We start from the raw sequence: 20045 nt of genomic DNA, 5'->3' as shown, positions 1-20045 counted from the left end.
TGGCTTCTTCACGGATGCTGTTGTTGGCTCTGGAGGGCTTCTGCTGGCGCTGGATTTGGCTCTGGAAGGCTTCCCCACAGGCGTTGATGATTTGATTGAGATTAGGGTCGTAAATCCTTAGCTCTTATTTTTTCCAGTGGACTCGGTGTGTTCCCTGGCTTTTTTGAATTTTTGATCCGGAAGGCTTGTTCACGGGCTCAGATTTGGCGCTGGATGGCTTCTTCACGGATGCTATTGTTGGCTCTGGAGGGCTTCTGCTGGCGCTGGATTTGGCTCTGGAAGACTTCCCCGCAGGCGTTGATGATTTGATTGAGATAAGGGTCGTAAATCCTTAGCTCTTATTTTTTCCAGTGGACTCGTTTTGTTCCCTGGCTTTTTTGAATTTTTGATCCGGAAGGCTTGTTCACGGGCTCGGATTTGGCGCTGGATGGCTTCTTCACGGATGCTGTTGTTGGCTCTGGAGGGCTTCTGCTGGCGCTGGATTTGGCTCTGGAAGACTTCCCCACAGGCGTCGATGATTTAATTGAGATAAGGGTCGTAAATCCTTTCTCTCAATCCGGCTCGAAGGACCAAAAAATGTTGTTTCTTTGGTTGAAACAACACTTGCTTGAAGTTTTAGGGCAACTGAACGACCAGACTCAGAACGTTCAAGGGAATGTCTTAACTCCACAGTTGCCCAAGAGGTATATTGATCAAACTGAAGATGAATGATGATTTTATTATTACAGTCTAAGCTTATATACTAAATTGAATAATGACGATAGAAATAACATTGCCATATTTGGTATTACTGCACTGACGGAGTCCCCGGTTGCATCAATTGTTTCTAGCCAGTCAGCAGATTTCGGTAGATCGACGGCTCGCTCGGCGTGACCCAGTTTTGTGAATAATTCAGATGGAATTCTCCATATTATTGAACTTGATTATTCTTTAGAATAATGTTCGAATTTCGAACAGAGGGAAACAGCAAGATGAATTTAAAGGCTTCATCGGGATCATTCATTCCACATAACTTTGACACAAGCGTGGATATATTATAGCACATTTCAATAGCCCTTGAAAAGTACTATCAACTGATGGATTATTTTTCAATCCTCTTCAATGAATAAGTCACAAAGCCCACTTACGTGAACACAGTATAAGGGATACCGAGGGGAGTTGTGACAGTTTTTACTTCAACTAACATTTATCTCAGCCCAGAAGCATTCTACATCTGATCTATCAGTTATAAGAGCAATTTTGTAGCCCAATCTTCATTCTATCAGAAATAATCTTCAGAATTAGTTGGATCATCAAGGTTTCTGAGGAATTCTACAAAAAAAGAATTATTTTCCCTTGTCAAAATTCACTTCATGCCAGTGTGAGTTGTGTCACCCATGTATTGGGTCTATTAGCTGAATAACAAATGAAACAAACCATTATATTACTGATAAGTAAATAATTCATTTCTTACCTAGACAGTACTTTAATCATTATCTGATATTACTCTAGGTATTTCAATATGCATTTATAAAAATGTGAAAAGGAGTGTTGTGAGCTAGAAAAATAAGGAGCATAAATAGATAAAGAAGACCAATAAGTAGAGAAAAAAGTTCATGACGAAGAGGAGGAAGTCGAAGAAGATGCAGAAAATAATTGTTTTTCGTGACTTGAGACCTTCAACATTCGGCAAATCGAAAGAGAAATGGACTCAGGCCTCCAATGCAAACGCAGGTCTGCGAAGCTTCGAAGCTTTGAATTAAATGTTGTATGCAGCATATTTATAACATTCAATCAAATCGAAATTTTGGGGAAAAACACTTTTCACAATTTTCCTTATATACGGTCTCACGGCCGGTTCCACAATCAAACCTTAACGGCCGGTTTCATAATCAAACCTAAAGCCGCTTTAACTTTAAAGCTTCCTTTAATCCTACTAACGTCCGATTTCATAATCAAATTTAAAGTCACTTTAAGCTTAAAGCCTCCTTTAGTGTCATTTTTAGTAGGGTTAAAGGAGGCTTCAAAATTAAAGCGACTTTAGGTTTGATTATGAAACCGGCCGTAAAAATGACAGTAAAGGAAGCTTTAAGCTTAAAGTGACTTTAAGTTTGATTATGAAACCGGACGTATTTTTTGTAGGGTTAAAGGAAGCTTTAAAATTAAAGGAACTTTAGGTTTGATTATGAAACCGGTCGTTAGTCCCTTCAATTTTGAAGCTTCCTTTAACCCTACTTACGTCCAGTTTCATAATTGAATTTGACTTCAAATTTGGACGTTACGGTCATTTTTAGTAGGGTTAAAGGAAGCTTTATAATTAAAGGGAAATTAGGTTTGATTATGAAACCGGCCGTAAAAATGACAGTAAAGGAAGCTTTAAGCTTAAAAAGACGTTAAATTCGTTTATGAAACTGGACGTTACACTCACAACCGCGTTTCGTTAAAAAAACAGGTCACTAGCAGTTATAGGTTTCGAGAAATCGACTATGTTACTACTCTGTTACTACCCTCCCTGGTCTCTCCTACATCGTAGAAAAAAGTAGGCCACAGGGAAAGCTTATTTTACAAAAATCATGGATTGTCAATCAATATTTCCTTTCCGGATGAGAATTCATTTCTTTGATTCAATAGACCTGAAAATTTTAGTGAAAAGTCTAAATGTTTAGTTCACTGCATTTTGTCATTATTTCATTGGTCAAAATTAAAAACGCAGTCATCGGGAAAAAAGCAATTTTCACGTGGTATCAAAATATTTCGTCGGAAAAACTATCGAACATATTTGTTGCGAACCAACTATTTTGAAAAAAAAATAATTTTTAAATTTGACTGGCTCTTTGAGTTGCATGATATTGAGACAATTCCTGGCCAATTTTTGTTTCATTTCAACTCCAAGTTCGCCAAAAATCAACAATTTTTATTTTTATTTTCTGAATGCTCAATCATTTCTAAATTGGAATATATAAATATAATTTGAGTTATTTATTTTTTATGAAACATTTTGTGGTAAAGATCGTAAATTCATTAGTTTCGCCTAAACTGAGTGACTTAGAGAACTAGATCCTAGAGTATCCAATAATGTCTGAGACTGTTGAAAATGAAACATCATAAACTGCGGAAGTTTCGACAAAGATCTCTTGCAAGTGGAATTCCTTCTGTAAATAATTAAAGAAGATCCGCAGCTTTCTTTGGAAAGGTCCATTTTGTGCTTGCAGATCTAGTGGACCCTGCGGACTAGTACATCTCCTGGGAAATTTACATAGCTGGTATGGTGTTGTCACAGTAATATGTTCATAAGTGCCAAAAAAACTCTCGGGATCTAACTTCTCATAGTCAAGGAAAAGAGGAGTCTGTGGCATTTCGTCCCTGTTGATAAACGCACGACATCAAGAAGATACCACGGTCTATTAATTTATATGATGAAGTTTCACTGTGGATCGAGGTGGGTTTTCACATCAGTCTTAAAGAATATACGCCCGCCGCAGTAATAAAAAGGTGATGTGAAAAGTTGGGAGATAAAATAACCTGATTAACTGTTAAAAACAAAATCATGTCTGTCTAAATTGTTATTGTTCTTTTATTGCTTAGTAAGGAACATCATCATAGAGTACTAAAGCAATTGAAAGTGCGAAAGCACGAATTTCTCTTTATGGCTTTCCTGATCACCGGAATACGAAAATAGCTATGCTCACCAAAAGATTTATAACGAAGATTAGAAGAAGTCCGACTTCAAAGTACAAATACATTTTTGTATGTAGTATACCTACCGTCACTGAAATCAGTATCACTTCCAAATCGAATGTGATAGAAATAGATCAAGAAAGATGAATGACCAGTGAAACATATTTCACGGGAATAGGTAAAATATTGTTATTTTCGTTGCTGTAGTGACAATATTTGAGCAGATTTTGAACCTCATTTTGATCTGCTGATAAATAATGTCACATTTTCCCAAAATCAAAACATTCGATCTAAATAAAAGATCAATCATGAGTAAAAATGAATCAAAAGTCATGCTATTTGATACAAACAGGTCGCAAATATTAGACACAGAGATGATATTGCATCAGCACAAGATAATTCTCTTCTGAATTCAATGCGAACACATCGATCAATTCTTGAATAGATATGAAACATTAAGTCAATTTTTATCTATAACTAAGTTGGTACAGGAAAGAAGACACATTGAAACCTACATCTATTACATTAATAAATTGCTAGAAAGCAAATCATGTAGAAAAAAAGAATTTAAGTAATAAATGTATGTGTCCAAATAAAACTTCACATATATATTTAAATGAATGAGATTTCAATACAATATATCAAAAATTTTTACGGAAACGCCCTTATTTCTCTTGTCCTCAAAACAGACACATTTTGGTCAGCGGAAACACATTTGACGCTGGAAATATGTGTGTCAATATAGACACCTGTTCAGACCCGGTGCTTAGTGCTCGAAGAACTTTTTTTCAGTGTGCTCGGTACAGCTATGCTTAAGTAAGTTAAGGTAGTTGTTCCCGGTGTCATCGTATCACAATTTTGACGTCATTTCATTTGAATTGTAATTTTTGAAGGATATATAAAGCCTTACTATCTGTCTAATTCTTAATTCATTTCAAAAATTAAAATATCTCGAAACTTCTCAAATTTTTAGATGTTTTTGCTAAAATGAGAATCGAATTCAGATAAACAATCATTTCGAAGTGGTTTTGTTTGATACTTGATTATAATATACTATGTCTTCATAAAATACTGCTTTCATTACATGTTTCTGGATTACATCATTTCGAAATGCATAAAAAAATTTACTAATACCACTTTTATTTGCAGGACCAATCCATTGAAACCTATTATGATTGCTGACTAAGTTACTTCTTCTCAAGTAAGTCTGAATGATATTCAATTTTATACAACAAAATCTCAGTACAAAATATTGATGGGTGGAAAATTCTGACCGACCCCCATTATTCATGTAGCTTCATTCGAATACCCCCTTTTCCACAAATAAAAGGAGGGAATGGAGGCACTGCAGGTCAGTTTCAGGGGTTCAAATAGGTAATGAACTATGAGTGTGCAAGGCAATGTTGAACATTCCAATGTGATCACTATAATAAAGATGTGAACCTCTAAAATCGATGATGGAACAGGTCCAAAACAAATATCTTACCTCATAAATACAGTACGGCTCATTGCAGCCATCAATACCGGCATTATCGTGCAATTTCTGCATGGAAAATCCACGAGGCCGTATTGGAATCCGCTCGCAATGGCCTCCAAAATGGCGCGATGACTGCATTATAAATTATTCTTTTGTTTCTCGCAGCACACGTCGATGCTCCATCTAGTTGTATATCATCCCCATTGTGATTTTTACCATGCGCTGGAACATTCCGCAAGTTGGAACGTTTGCTGTCACGTTCCATAATGCATCACAGGAACGAGGTTTTATACAAGCCAGAGATGCATTCCGATGTCATATATTTTGTAATCATGGGTTAGAATTCGGTACAGGGTTCGTGTTTTATGGACAGTTGGAACTTATATGAGTGTTTTTGTGTAGCGACTGGAGATATATGTCTTTATACAGGAATTTTTGCAGCAACAATTCAAATTAAGTCCTAGATCGTGCATTTCCAAATGTTGCCACATAATATTGAGCACGAGGAATTTTAACCTCAAATTAAATTCGTACTTTTTGGGAAAATTATCATTTTTATACAATTTTTCTCATTGATATTTATGAACCGATTTATCTTGAAAAACTTGATACATGTATACAGGGTGAGTCTTTGACTCGTACAAATATTTTAACAGTATATTCTTGAGGTCTAAAGAACCACGTTTTTTCTTATACCATTTTTTTCGAATCGGCTCGGTTTAAAAGATACGGGGTCCTGAAAAACAATAAAAAAAATGTTATTTTTTGGTCTATCTTGAGAACGGTTTATCGAATGAAATGAGTTTCGGAATATATTTTTTCATTTATTTGATTAATCTTTTTCGAACACAAGATATCGCCCGCGTCTTCCAGTATTCTCGTTCTGACCATTGCGTATCATAAAAATACCAAAAATTCAATGAACCAAACTCTTTAAACTAAGTTGGAGGCAATTTCATGAATATATTAACTTGAAGTTTTGAAAATGAAAGTATTCTTTATATTTTCTCGTATTGCACCGTTTTCGAGTAATTTGAAGTTCAAGAATTAAAAATATCTGTGAAATTCGAAAGATTGGATACTTTGGCAAAATATAACTCTGTTTGAAAGATCCACAGATGTGTAGTGTCCCAGATTTAGCTATAGTTATTCTTGAGTTGAGTTGATTTTGTTTTTCTAGAGGTGACTTAAACTTAAAATGGCTCTATGTTTTTATCAGTTGAGAATCGGAATAAATGGTATAAGAAAAAAGTGTTTCTTCAGACTTCAAGAATCTACTGTTGAAAAATTTATACGGGTGAAAGACTAACCCTGTACCTATAAGTAAAAAGAATCACATATAGAGCTACACATATTCTTCTTAGACAGACTGCATCAAATTGGTTTATTTTTTGTTTTGTTTCTATCGGTAGAAGTTGAGCACATACAACAAAATATTTCAGAAAAAATTTGACGAAAAAAAAATAATGGCTCTTCTTTTAGCTGGCACCCCCAAATGTGAATTTTGAAACAGAAATTTCAGGGTCGTTTGTCCATCGTAGGTCCATGTTTGTCCACCAATTTTTTTCATTTGCCCAGGCACCGTTTTAGAGATATCGGAAAAGAACTTATCTCGGTTCACTTTCTGAGCAGCACCCCCAAATCGCAAAAACTTATTTTGGATGGTACAGATCGTTTGTCCAACGTAAGCCCACGTTTGTCCACCAAATTTTTTCATTTGTCCACCCACAGAACTATAGAAATCAATCTTTGAAAATTTTGGGAATTGTGAAGTTGGCACCCACAAATAAAAATTTTTGAACCAAACTTTCAGGATCGTTTGTCCATCGTAGGTCCATGTTTGTCCACCTTTTATTTTCATTTGTCCAGGCACCGTTTGAGAGATATGGAAAAAGAAGTTGTTTCGGTGCATTTTCTGACCAGCACCCCCAAATTGCAGAAACGTATTTTTAATGGTATAGATCCTTTGTCCAATCTAAGTCCACGTTTGTTCACCAAATTTTTTCATTTGTCCACCCACAGAACCATAGACATCAATCTTTGAAAATTTTGGAAAGTGTGAAATTGGCACATCCAAATGAAAAATTTGGTTCGAAAATTTTTAATCATAAACCAATGGACGTTGTTCGATTAGTTTGCAGATCTTAAATACAAACATGAAGCAACTGAATTATTTTGCACAAAGTAAATTTGGTGCTTTTAATTCCTCCAACACATCTTTTACGCACATTGGTTTTAGGAAGGTACTGGAAACGTTTCCATACACTATCTGAACCATTTTAAACAGTAAATCAATGGCTTTCAAATGACATAAAATGGCATACTTTGAAACAACATGCGTGATTCAGGACAACTTTCTGTTTACTTTCAAGGGTGAGAAAATTCGTTTTGATTCTTTATACATTCTCAAGTCATAATATAATTTATGAAAAATGTGAAGATGGATAAGCATATTTAAATATTGAATAACTTGATGATGAAGTTCCAGTTGAATTCAAGAATTTTTTCTGAATTTCGCCTGACCAGCTGGCCCGATTGTAATGAAATTTTGTAATTGCGTGTTTGTAATCCAGACTTACTTCTTCGTATATCGTGAAATAAGAAACTGTTCATAGTTTCTCATCCAGACAACATTGTCTCCATTGTGAATAGGGCGGAAAGATCTCTGTTCATGATACAAAAGGCCTTCAACAAATGCGAGGCCCCAACATGTGCTGCCCTTGAAAATCTGGAAAAAATGGCTCGCTCGAAACGCTTGGAAAAGTGTATAGAGCTAGAAGCAGATTATGTTGGTAAATAAGAAAAAATTTGGTAAAAATCATTCGTTTTATTATTTCATTTCCAGAACTTATTGAACGACCTCCTTATATGACAGGACTTCTCGGTCGGGTGCCCTAGTCTTCAATATAAGCATTGAGTATTTAAATTAAGAAAAATTTAATATTCAATGATATAAGTGAACGGTGGTCTTTTATACCTTTCCTTTGTCATGTACCTACTTGTAACCTAATTCCATGCCATTTCAGAGTACATGTCATTACTTCAAATCAAATTAAAGATTGTCTTGAATTCCACTTTTCTTAACCATTCCAATGTGATGATTTTGTTTGAATCTTGTAATGAAAGTCATTTCATCAAGAATGCTGCCGAGGAACTTCAGAAAAATTCGAATACCGTTTTATGTTACACGAAAATAAGTAATTCGATGAACTTCATACTGAAAAAAACTCCATTACATTACGTAACGAAGCGGTTTCGAATTGCATAGAGAGAGAATGAAAACATTCTACTCTGAACTTCACACACTAATCCGAACGGTGTTCGAGGAACAGATAGGATTTAAGCTTGGGATAGCTTCGGTTGCCAAACTAATATGTTTTCATGGCGTCGAAACTTTGTTTCCTTTCATTCTAACAAAAAGTGGCAGATGAAAAGAGTTTCACTATTTTTCTTGTTACTGCAAATATACTCAGTGACAGTAGTAGTAGGAATCATTTCTCTAACTTCCCTCTAATCTGACGTTTAGAAACGATGCTATATGAGAGATATTTCTATTGAGATGTATATCCGAGCAAGTGATTTATCAATAACTATACAGAATGAGTCTTTGAACCGTTCAAATATAAATAGAAGATAAAAACAGTAGATTCTTGAGGTCAAAAGAATCACTTTTTTTCACCATTTTTTCTGAATCGGCTCGGTTTAAAAGATACAGGCTGTTAGAAAACCATAAAAAAATTTATTTTTAGTTTCATTCCACAAACATTTCATCGAATAAAATTAATTCATTTGATGAATCTTTTTCGAACATAAGATATCACCCACGTCTTCCAGTTTTCTCATTATGTCTCATGACCATTACGTACCATAAAAATACCAAATATTCAAAGAATCCAACTCTTGAAACCGAGTTGGTTGCTATCCAATGTATATTTGAATTCTTCGTGAAATAAAAGTTTTCTTCATAATTTCTAGTATTATAAGCCGTATTCGAGTAATTTGATTAAAATTATCTATGAAATTTGAAAAATTGGGTACTTTGGCCGGATTCTACTCTGTTTAAAATATCCACGGATGTGTCAATTGATATTCTGTATTTCCTGAAACTTTTTAGGGTTTTTACTCCCAATCTAAATTCAAAATCCAAAAAGTGAAATAAACGATTGGCTGCTGTGTAAATTCTTGCACTGATTTGTCAGGAACAAATTGTTGCCTAACAATGAACTTAAAATAGAGAACTTTGAAATTATAATTTTATATTGTAACGTTTCGGAGTCTATATCAGACGAAAATCAATTATCGAAAATCTTCTGAATTGTATCTTTTGTTTGACATTAATTGTCATGTCCTCTTTTTTTTCGAAATTGTAAAATGGGCCGCCAAGAAAATGATGATGGAATGCATCAGATTCACTGAGAATTTTTTTCTGACAGCTCTAGTGCTCTAACTGGAAGGATCAAAAGGAATTGTTATTCTGTCTTTGATCGATGTTCTTCTTGTTTTTTGGAAAGTTTGAAATGAACAGCCAAGAAAATTTATTGCCCCATGCACTCTCTCCATTAGTTTTCTTGGATGACCATTTTGAATTATCAAAAAAAAAAGGAACATCGTACACAAAATACCGGTTCATTTTGATCGTTGCAGGTGGGTTTCTAGGGCTGTCAGAATAATTTTCTGAGTACATCTGATACATTCCTCCATCCATAAATTTTCTTAGCCGGCCATTTTGAACTTGAAAAATGGGGAATATGCGCTCCATAGTAGACTGAATAGTTTATTTTTATCCCTGAAGCTCCAGTTTGAAAAAAAATCATGTTAGGATATTATGTTCATCCATCTAGGCATATAAAGGGATGGCTAGTGTGCATACTCTATCCATCAATTTTCTTGGTCGGCTATTTTGAACTGACTGCGGACTACTTACAGGAGGTAAATCGAGCAGACACTCTATTGCAGCCGTAGGGGCTTTCCTCTGGCATTCAGTCATAATTTTTCGGTTACAATTTTTCTCCATAGAATATCAATATACACCCATTGCATAATGGGTGGTTTGAAACCCACAGTCTTTCTACTGTGTGGTGCCTTTGTCTCGATTTGCCATGAGGTCTTAGTTCTCGAGATCGCTGCTGAAGCCACCATGAACTACGCAACTATCCAGTTGTTTACTCTTCTCTTTGTTAGTCAGCATTATCCCCGTTATGCTACATGTATGCCATCAGTACTGTATGCATTAATCCGCTTCTGAGTCCATATTCCATCAAAATATTCAAACAATACTCACCTTCATAACACAATTTTTTTTCATCTTCTTCCAACTTATCTTTAAAACCATGTCTTGTTATTTTCCGTTCATCCAGCCTTCTATTATGTGGACGTTCAACTTTCATACCATAGCACCGGAAGGGCGCTTTGAATTTCGCTCTTCGTTCTTTGCCCATCGATCATTGCCATTATTTCCACGTGATCTCTCCAGAGTCTTGACCGCACGAACCGAAAAATATATTGCACTTTATGCATAAGTTCTTGCATCAGATTCTTTGGTTTGGAGGTTTTAGCATGAGTGTCTCCTGCATATGTTATTATTGGCCCTACCGCGGTTCTGTATTTACAAACTTTGCTTTCTGCTTTCAAATGTTTATTAAATTATTAAATCTCAAGCACATTCGTGATGCTTTATTCCCCTGAGTCTTTACTTCTTGGTACAAGTTTTTGCAGCTGGATATTTCTACTGCTAGGTATGCCCATAGCATAGTTTGTTTGATAGGTTTGTCATTGACGGCCTATTTGCATCTTTACAGATTTTGCACAGATTAACCTCAGTAACATTTAGACAATACCCACCTTCATTACACAAATTTTAAACAAAATAGTTATTCTCAGTAACATCAAGACTTTAGTATTAGCGGAATAGAGTAAACTTGGAAATAACAAATATAGAGATGAGGATCGAAATTTCATCAGTTCGATGTAACAGAACAATTCATTCCGAATGTGGTAGAAAACTTCAGAGATAATTCGTAAAGTTCCTCCCTGTCCCTAAATGCAATTCCGACAATCCATTCGAAAGAATCAACAAGAATAATGGCTTCGAAAAAACATTCAGGCGTCAGATACTGCATTATAAATTTGCAGGGAAAACACTGGGAAACCGGGAAAGCTGAAAAAACAACCCGTTTGTCGGGAACGAAAGCACCAAGCAATTTTCACTTGGGGAAAATTTGATTGAAAATGTCAGTCAAGCTGATATTTCCGTCAGCTGGTTTGGAAAGTCATTTTGATATATTCGTAGTAGTTAGCATGGAAATGAAAGTATACAGTTGTTACTTCAATCGGATAGTATATTTTCGATTGGAAATATATTTTGTTTTTGCAGTGCCAGTGAAGAGAACTATAATCAACATCGTCCACTAAAGGAGGACGATGAAAATCAATCATATGGAAAAACCAGTTTGATCTAAGAGCGAGAGGCCCGAGTAGAAGCCCGTTAATTTGAGATATATTGGCCAACAGTAAAAATCCTTACATGATATTAAGTTTTTTCCTATCCATTTGGTGAATACAAAGTAATAGAAATAATTAAGTCACTGAATAGTGCCGTATTCCCAGTGAAGAAACGCCTGTAGAATGTTTTTATCTTTTTTAAGATATATTCGAAAATAAATAAGTGATGACACATTCGTAAAATCGACAAAATATAAAAATTATATCTCCAAGACAAATGCAGATATCGTGAAACGGTTTCCATGAATTGAAATTTTACGAAAATCGAGCCCAGGACTCCTTTCAACGTTTTTACTGTCTAGTCTAGAAGTAACAGAAATCAAGCAATTTTGGATACCCTATGCAGATGTTCAATTCAATATCTTCATTCATTCATTGAAGGGTAATTTTTCTCTCTAATTTCTCTGGCAGCTTTACTAAAATATTGGATCAACGGTGATTTCAGTGTGTAAGAGGAAGGATGAGAATTTTTATCGACATTATCTACATCACTCAGCGTTTACTCGAAGGTTATTGAGAGAATAGTTCTAAATCGCATGTCGCAAATGAGTTTATCCTGATAAGTAGTTGTCAGCATGGATTAAGATCACAGGGACGAACTCAGATAGCTTTTATTTACTTTTTTGAACACATCTATGTGTCTTAGATAGGGTTCTTCTTGTGCCAGGTCTATTTTTGACCTCTTTCGTACTTTCCACTGCATAACATTCAAGTTAATCTCAAATGAACTATACAGTCTCTAGTTGCGAGGAGCTTTACTGAGCTGATTATACAGCTTCAGTAATACCCGTGCTTAGTAGTGAAAATAGGAGATTGTTGTTCACTAACATAAATGAGAAAGGCGTGCCACAGGACTCAATATTGGTACCCTTCCTTTTCATACTTTTCATAAAAGCTGTACCCAAATATTTCGTATTAGTTCTAGCTCATTTGATGACAATTGTAGATGATTTATTAATTGCTATATCCGCAGAGACTTTATATTAACTCAGAAGTATATATGTGAATTTTCATTGAGGCAGCTTAAGAGCTGGCACAGGAACAATGCACTGATTATAATCATGACAAAACTGGATGTCTTCGCTTTGCAATTAGGAATTCCGCAATGCATTCATTTCACTCACTTCATGGTGGCAAGTCCTTGACTTCAAAGGAAGTCGTCAAGCTTCTGAGTGTGTACGTAGATGATGAGTTAAGATGGTGTCATCAAGTAGACCATATTTGAGAAAAGTTTAGCTCGACTTTATTATTTATGTTATTAGCCTCGTAAAAACACTTCCTTTAGAAACTGAAGTTAGTGTATGCTATAGCTTAGTTCATAGCCATATCTCATATTCAGTGCGATTCTGTTTGCTCATAACAATATTGCTTAGATAGAGATATTACTATCATAGCAAGATCCGTAATATTCTGATCGACGATTCTGTGGCAATATGATCTGTCAATTCAGCTATAACCCTGTTAGTAATATTGCTAACTTAGCAACTTGCTGAGCTTAACAACAAGTTAGGAACGGAATACGTAATCGTAATACCATAGTCATATTGTTATAAATTAGGTAGATAGCAATATGACTATAACAGCAAGATTCATAGCATTACGCAAACACAATAGGCTCGATTGTATACCAATTTTGGATATTTATTCATAAATTAATTTGTTGCTTCAGCGGATTGAATCTGAATACGTAATGAATTCCATAAAACGTTTCTCAACTATGAGATACATAAGTATACAGGGTGAGTCTTTGTCTCGTACAAGTAGATTCCAGAATTAAAAACACACTTTTTTCTATGCCATTTTTTCAGATTCGTCCCTGATAAAAAAAATAAGGCCACTTTTAGTTTACATAATGAGCTGTGCCAACAGTAGAAAAAAAAATTACCTTCAGAATAACTAGCTTAATCTGTGACTCTACAAATTTGTGGATCTTTTTAAAAGTTTCGGTCAAAGTACCCAATTTTTGGAATTTCACAGATATTTTTTATTTTTGACCATTAAATTAATTGAAAACGGCGCATTATACTAGAAAATATGAAGAATACTTTTATTTTACAAAACATTCAAATATTCATTAAAGTTGGATTCTTTGAAGTTTTGGTATTTTTATGGCGTAATCGTCATAATGAGAAAACTGGAAGACGAAGGTGATATCTTGTATTCCAGAAAGATTCATCAAATAAATGAAAAACTATATTCTGAAATTCATTTCATTTGATGAAACCGTTTGTGATATAAAAGTAAATTTTGTTAGAACTGAAAATAAAATTTTTTTAATGATTTTTATAGCCTGTACCTATCTTTTAAACCGAGACGATTCGGAAAAAATGGTAAAGATAAGGTTCCTTTTGACCTCAGGAACCTACTGTTCAAATATTTGTACGAAGACTCACCCTGTATATTCTTGTATGATTGGGAGTTTGTTCTCTACTTTTTGGAAAAAAAACCTCCAGGCATAATGCGATTCCTAATGAATGAGAGTCGATGCTTTTATTAATTAATCACTGGACTATATTCAATGATTACATTAGTATTTGACATGTTATGGTGCATAGGTGGTCCTGATGAGACCTAAACAGATGAACGTTTCCTACCGCCTCCAAACTTATCGTTAGTTTGTTGTAACAATTGGGTAAATCCTAATAACTGAGTAAAAAACAACATCTATTATGGAATTCAGCTTTGAATGTAGGGCAGTAGAACTGGAGTGAACTGTAACATTTCGAAAATTGTTTTGCCTTTGACAGAGTGCTTCTTTAAGATGGGAAAATAGAGGGAATGAGGTGAATAAATGAATGCATGCCGATTCACTCATTCAACTCATCATCTCATAAGTGGCGTCAGAACGGAACCGTAAACGAATGAAAAGCTCGAGAGCCTTGGAGCTTGAAAGCATCGTCGAATAAACGCGATTTTTTATTTTCAGTAATATTTTCAGCGGCGTAAACCGAAAAAGTCTCAACGGAGGCCAAATTGAAACAGATACTTCTGTAATCCGGACGCGCTTCTTGTTCCGAGTCTCGGAAACTCGGTGCAGCCCTTTCATCCGAATATAAAAGCTTTCACGCTTATGAGCTTTCTGTCGGTACATAAATGAGCGGTGTTGAAGAACATATTTGAAAGTTCCAATTGCCCGAAGTCTCTCTATTCTGTTGGAGTGAAAACCGGTTCGAGGAAGTTCGAAAGAAGACTGAGGACTAATCTTCGCATTCTGAGCGATTTCCAGCTACCGAATTCTTTTATACAATGGTATTGATGGAAAAGTACCTTTAAAGCTGTAAAGCGGGAAATGCTTCGCTTATTCGCCCTTCTGAGGAATTAACAGAAACCAATATCGTACGAAAGAGATCTGAGATGATTCTGATGAATAAAATGTTTCCTTTAAACAAATTTAAGTAATCGCAAAAATTGGATTGTGGCCCCCTTTGAAACTGTTCAACCTATTGACTATTACTCCCAAAAGTTATTCTTCGAACAAGTCTTTTCATTTTTTTTTAAATTTTCTTTAGGGAGCACCTGTTCGAAAAACATAAAAGCTACACACTGAGTTTTCCATCAATGAATTGCGGGGCTATACTCGCTTGAAAATTATCAACATCGCAGCAGAAGATGCTTCAACGCGCGTTAAAATATCTCAAAGCAAGAGTAGGTACCTACCTATCAACCCTTTATAATAGTATATCGTGTTTATGCGAATTGAGACTGTTGAGATTTTCATAGATCTCTTTATCTGAGAGGCATTACACTAGCAGGGCACCTCAAAGAATTTTTACAATTTCAATGCCCTCTTTTTGCTCTCGTTTTGCCCACTACTCAGTTTATTTTGCTCACCTGTGTACATTCAGTTAAAGGCAATTCAAAGTGCCCTGCTGGTGTAATATTACACTAGCAGGGCACCTCAACGGATCTTTCTAACATTGGTTTCATTCGAAAGCCCTCGTTTCGCTCCGTTTTGCACATCAGTCCATTCATTTTGCTGATTTATACTTTACGAGTTTTCGAAGAAAAGAGAAAACAATTTTGTTTTTTTTTTCACCCTACCGTATCGTAGATATCGGCGTTTTGCTCTCATTTTGCTCTTTTCAAATCTGCAATCAGTTTACCTCTACCATTTACCGTTACCGAGATATAGATAATCAAATGTGTCCTGCTGGTGTAATTTTACACTAGCAGGAGTAGCAGGGCACCTCAATGGATCTTTCCGATATGGGTTTCATTCGAAAGCTCTCGTTTTGCTCATTTATACTTAACGAGTTTTTTTTTACCCTAGCATGTGGGATATCTGCGTTTTGCTCTCATTTTTTTCTTTTAAAATCTGCAATTAGTTTTACTCTACCACTCACCGTTACCGATATAAAGATGATGAAAAGTGATCTTTCTGATATTGGTTACAATCGAAAGCCTCGTTTTGCTCCATTTTGCTCATCGTTGGGATATGAAGGGGCACGGCTGGCAGCTTTCATACCATCAGGTTTTATATGTACTGTTAGGTGGTTTTTCCTCTTCGATATTACTCGAATCCGAGGTGAATTTATTATCCGCTAGGCGGCGTTCAGATTACATACGAATTACCGTTACCGATTGATATACTATTAAAATTAAACGGATTTTATCGATATTATTGTCACTCCAAAACCAACGTTTTGCTCATTAGTCTTTACCCTTTACATATTTTCGTTTTCGATTGTGATGGATATCGAAAACAATGAAGATACACATATATTTCAACTGTTCAGTCCAGTTCTGGGTGGAATAAAAATATTTCAAGGACAATAACGTTAAAAAAAACAACTTACCTTCTAAGTGCTTCCCTTCCAACCAACAAAGCTCTGTGATTTACCCAAATCCTTAACATCAAGACCATAACAAATCCTCTATATAGAGGTGTATATCAAGGAGTGTACTCAACAGGCATTGGCATTGGACATTTTATTGGGTGCTACCTCAGACCTACCAGTGTGTCATTACACCAGGAGGGCAATGAGCAAAACGAACGGACTGATGAGGAAAACGGAGCAGAACGGGAGCTTTCGAATGAAACCAATATTGGAAAGATCTGTTGAGGTGCCCTTCTAGTGTAATATTACACCACCTCTTTGAGTTGTCTATAGCTCAATGTACATAGGTGAGCAAAATAATCTGAGTGGTGAGCAAAACGGAGCAAAACGAGGGCATTATAATTGTAAAGTTTCTTCGAGGTGCCCTGCTAGGGTAACGCCTTTGCTTCGACGCACGTTTAAATATCTCAATCATTAATAAACTAGTTGATTAGATATCGATTTTAATTCCACTGGATAATTCAACTTCTTCAATATACATAATAGGAATGAACAAGAACCAGGAATTTCATTGTGTAAATCTAGTAACTGTCAAATCGTTGATCGGGCATTCAAAGTTTTGAGAAAACCGCTGCAATGTATGTATATGTAGCATAGTTTTCAACGCTCGCTTCAGAAATGCATGAACTATGAAATCCCATATCTTCTAGAATATGGCAAATTTTTCGCCAATATTTACAGGATTGTTACTATACTCATTCTCCTTCATCAAAATTCATAAAATTGCATCTTCAATTTACGTGACAGATGAAAATTTTTACTCGGTATATAACGCCCGTTTGCAACAGCCGAGAATTCTCTAGAAAATTTACCCGAGATGTCATGCGCCGTGAATTCATACATACGCACTTTCGGTAGAACTTTCGGTTCAGTTGCATACAAAATAATTTCTGCCGTTTTCTTACCAAAATTTGGTAGAGAATTCTCCAGAGGATTCTCGGCTGTTACAAACGGGCTTAAGATAAAAAAAGAATAGAAATTTTAAAACAGCGAAAAAAATTAAGTGAATATGAAAAAATAAATAACTTCATTATGTATTACCTTTCTGCAATGCGAACACCAGAATATTCATGAAATATTATTTATCGAAATGTGAAAAATTTTCTAGAAATGTAACGAAACATGTATGAAACAGTATGGTAACGCGATTAAAGAAATATGTTATTCAAAGATGACAAATCTAATAGTTATCATTATAAGATATTCTAAACGCGAAAGTTTGTATAGATATGTGGATGCTCGTTAGTCTTTCACGCAAAAATACTCGATGAAGCTCAATGAAACTTTACACTAATATTATAGGTTATACACCAGAATAGGACATAGCATACAATGGAGATATTATGAAATTCGAAATCATTAGATACACATATGAAATGACAAGAAATATCGATTTCTCATAAACAAGTCATGAATGAAGCCGTTTATTTCAGGCTTTTATGCCCAATGCTAGTTAAACTAAAAGAGATAAGGGAAAATTATCAGGAGCAATTTTGTAGAGCTCAAAAGTTCTATAAAAAAGTTGGCGATTGCATATAAGTTACTCTCCACTATAACTATTTTCAACATTTGTAATTTAATTTGAAATAAGTTTCCATTTTAAGAGGACTTTTGACTGGAATCTATTATCTATGAAATTAATTGACATAAAAATGAAATGATCGTTATATGCAGCTTACGGCAGCTTTTAAACTGATATTTCGCGAGATATGACTGGCTAAAACATACGAATTCAGGCAAGAATTAAAATCTTTCTTGGATGGCAGTGTCACCTACCATGATTTTTCGATTTAAACTGTAGGATAGTGATGGTTGAATTTTTGCTAATAACTCAAAATCGAAGCATTATAGGAGGCAACGGAGAACCCGGAAACATGACATCTGTTCTGCTTTAGTTCTTATTAGTTTTAGTGATCACCCCATTGACATCTAATTCGGGACACACTGTACATAGGAGATTTTCTCGAAGTAACACCCTGTAAATAGGATTACTATCGCAAAAATGTTTCGAATATAATTTTCATAAAATTTCTCGCTACCATGAACGTCCCGAAAAATTGGCTCATCTAATATTCATCGCAGGCAGGAAACTCTTCCAGAATTTTCAACAAGAAAAAAATTTGCATGGGAGTAAATTTCCTCCTCGCTTTTTCGGAGTTCAAACATTCGACACAGAAAACTTCGGAGCTCCAAGAAACGTGAAATTAATTCGACGCAATATTTTCTTTTCGCTAATTTGCTTTTTTGCACTTCCGCTGGATAAGCGAGAAGATTCCCGGGAAGATCCTAAAATTGTATTTTTCCGGAGTGGTCAGGGTAAATGCAATTTCGAGGAATGAATCAACGCCTTTTTCTGTGCATTTCTTTCTGTGGTCACGCATTTATATGTTTCGAAGCAGACGTTTGTTACTTTTGTTCCATTCCAGGAAAATTTTCAGATGAAATTCAAGAAAAGACATTCGTATTGCTTAAAGAAATTACAGAATTCGAGTTTTCTAACCATTTGTCTAGCCTAAACTACTGTAATTGTAAATTGACTAGAGGGTGGATCAAAGATGCTGCTAATGAAAAGGCACCTATAAAATACCTACAAATCAAACAAAAGCTTTGCTCCCGATTTTGATTTAAACTAGTTGAAGTTGGCTGAGTGAACTGTCTTTCTATTGACAGGTGATTAAAAATTTATTATTTTCGATATTTGATAAGAGAACAACAGATGACCATGGTGAAATTTTGAAGCGTGTGCTAGTGTAAGAGTATTTTGGCATAGGAAAGAAAAGGAGAAGAGATAAAATTCCAGAGTTCATTTTTGAGAAAAAATTGGAAAAAACATTACCTCAAGAATCGACTCGGAATCAATTTGTGTGTCAAGAGCACTTTTTCCATGAAGATATCAAAAAAGATGATGGATTCATTATAAACGAAATCGAAATTGTCATCCCTCGTGAGAAGTGGACTCTTCTGGATAAGAATATCTAACCAATAAAACTACATGGTTGAGAAGTGAATATTCTTGAAGAATTTTGTTGGCATAACATAATATATGGTTTATAACGGTTCTCAGCCGAGTATTGGAAACAGAATCTAATCTAATAAGTGATAAATCTGAGATTGCTACCCTGCGTATGTATATAAATTTGAAGATTACATTGAACCAACTAACAAATCCTGTATCATACACACATTATATTTTTTTGATTAGCGATTTCTTTTGAATTTCATTGATTTCGTCATTTATTATGAATGAATAAAGCTGATTACTTAGTCCCCTTTATAATTTGAATTGTATTTTATTGCATATAATCCAATAGATTTGAAAAATTATCAGAAAAAACTACGATGACACATAACCTGAAATAAGATGAAGGCTATTCATTTCAAATTGACGCTTAAATCCCCACCCCTTATAGATCAACCGAGCGAACGCAGCGACTCCCATTTTCCCTGTTTTTGGAGATGGAGACACATTAATAGTACGGCGATCGTTCTCCTTCTCTCTACTCTCCATACAAAGTGCATATACTCCGTTCACCATAAATATGAAATTACGTCAGCAGTCAGCCGGTGCAAAT

General features: G+C 35.2%; 1 protein-coding gene across 2 annotated transcripts in view; it reads left to right on the top strand.

Annotated features, from left to right (window-relative positions):
* Positions 1 to 20045, top strand: part of LOC123308467 (lachesin) — a 422460-nt gene that overhangs the window by 245978 nt on the left and 156437 nt on the right. The window contains exon 4 of one of the 2 annotated variants that reach the window (XM_044891127.1): positions 4807 to 4858. The exons of the other annotated variant lie outside the window; for it this stretch is intronic. The gene's annotated coding sequence lies outside the window, so the exon portion shown is untranslated. The remainder of the gene's footprint in view (positions 1 to 4806; positions 4859 to 20045) is intronic. 2 annotated transcript variants of the gene reach the window in all.

This window comes from Coccinella septempunctata, chromosome 2 (genome assembly GCF_907165205.1).
Source record: "Coccinella septempunctata chromosome 2, icCocSept1.1, whole genome shotgun sequence".
NCBI classification, from domain to species: domain Eukaryota; kingdom Metazoa; phylum Arthropoda; class Insecta; order Coleoptera; family Coccinellidae; genus Coccinella; species Coccinella septempunctata.
The sequence above is the reverse complement of the archived record's forward strand: the minus strand, read 5'-3'. Positions and strand labels throughout refer to the sequence as shown.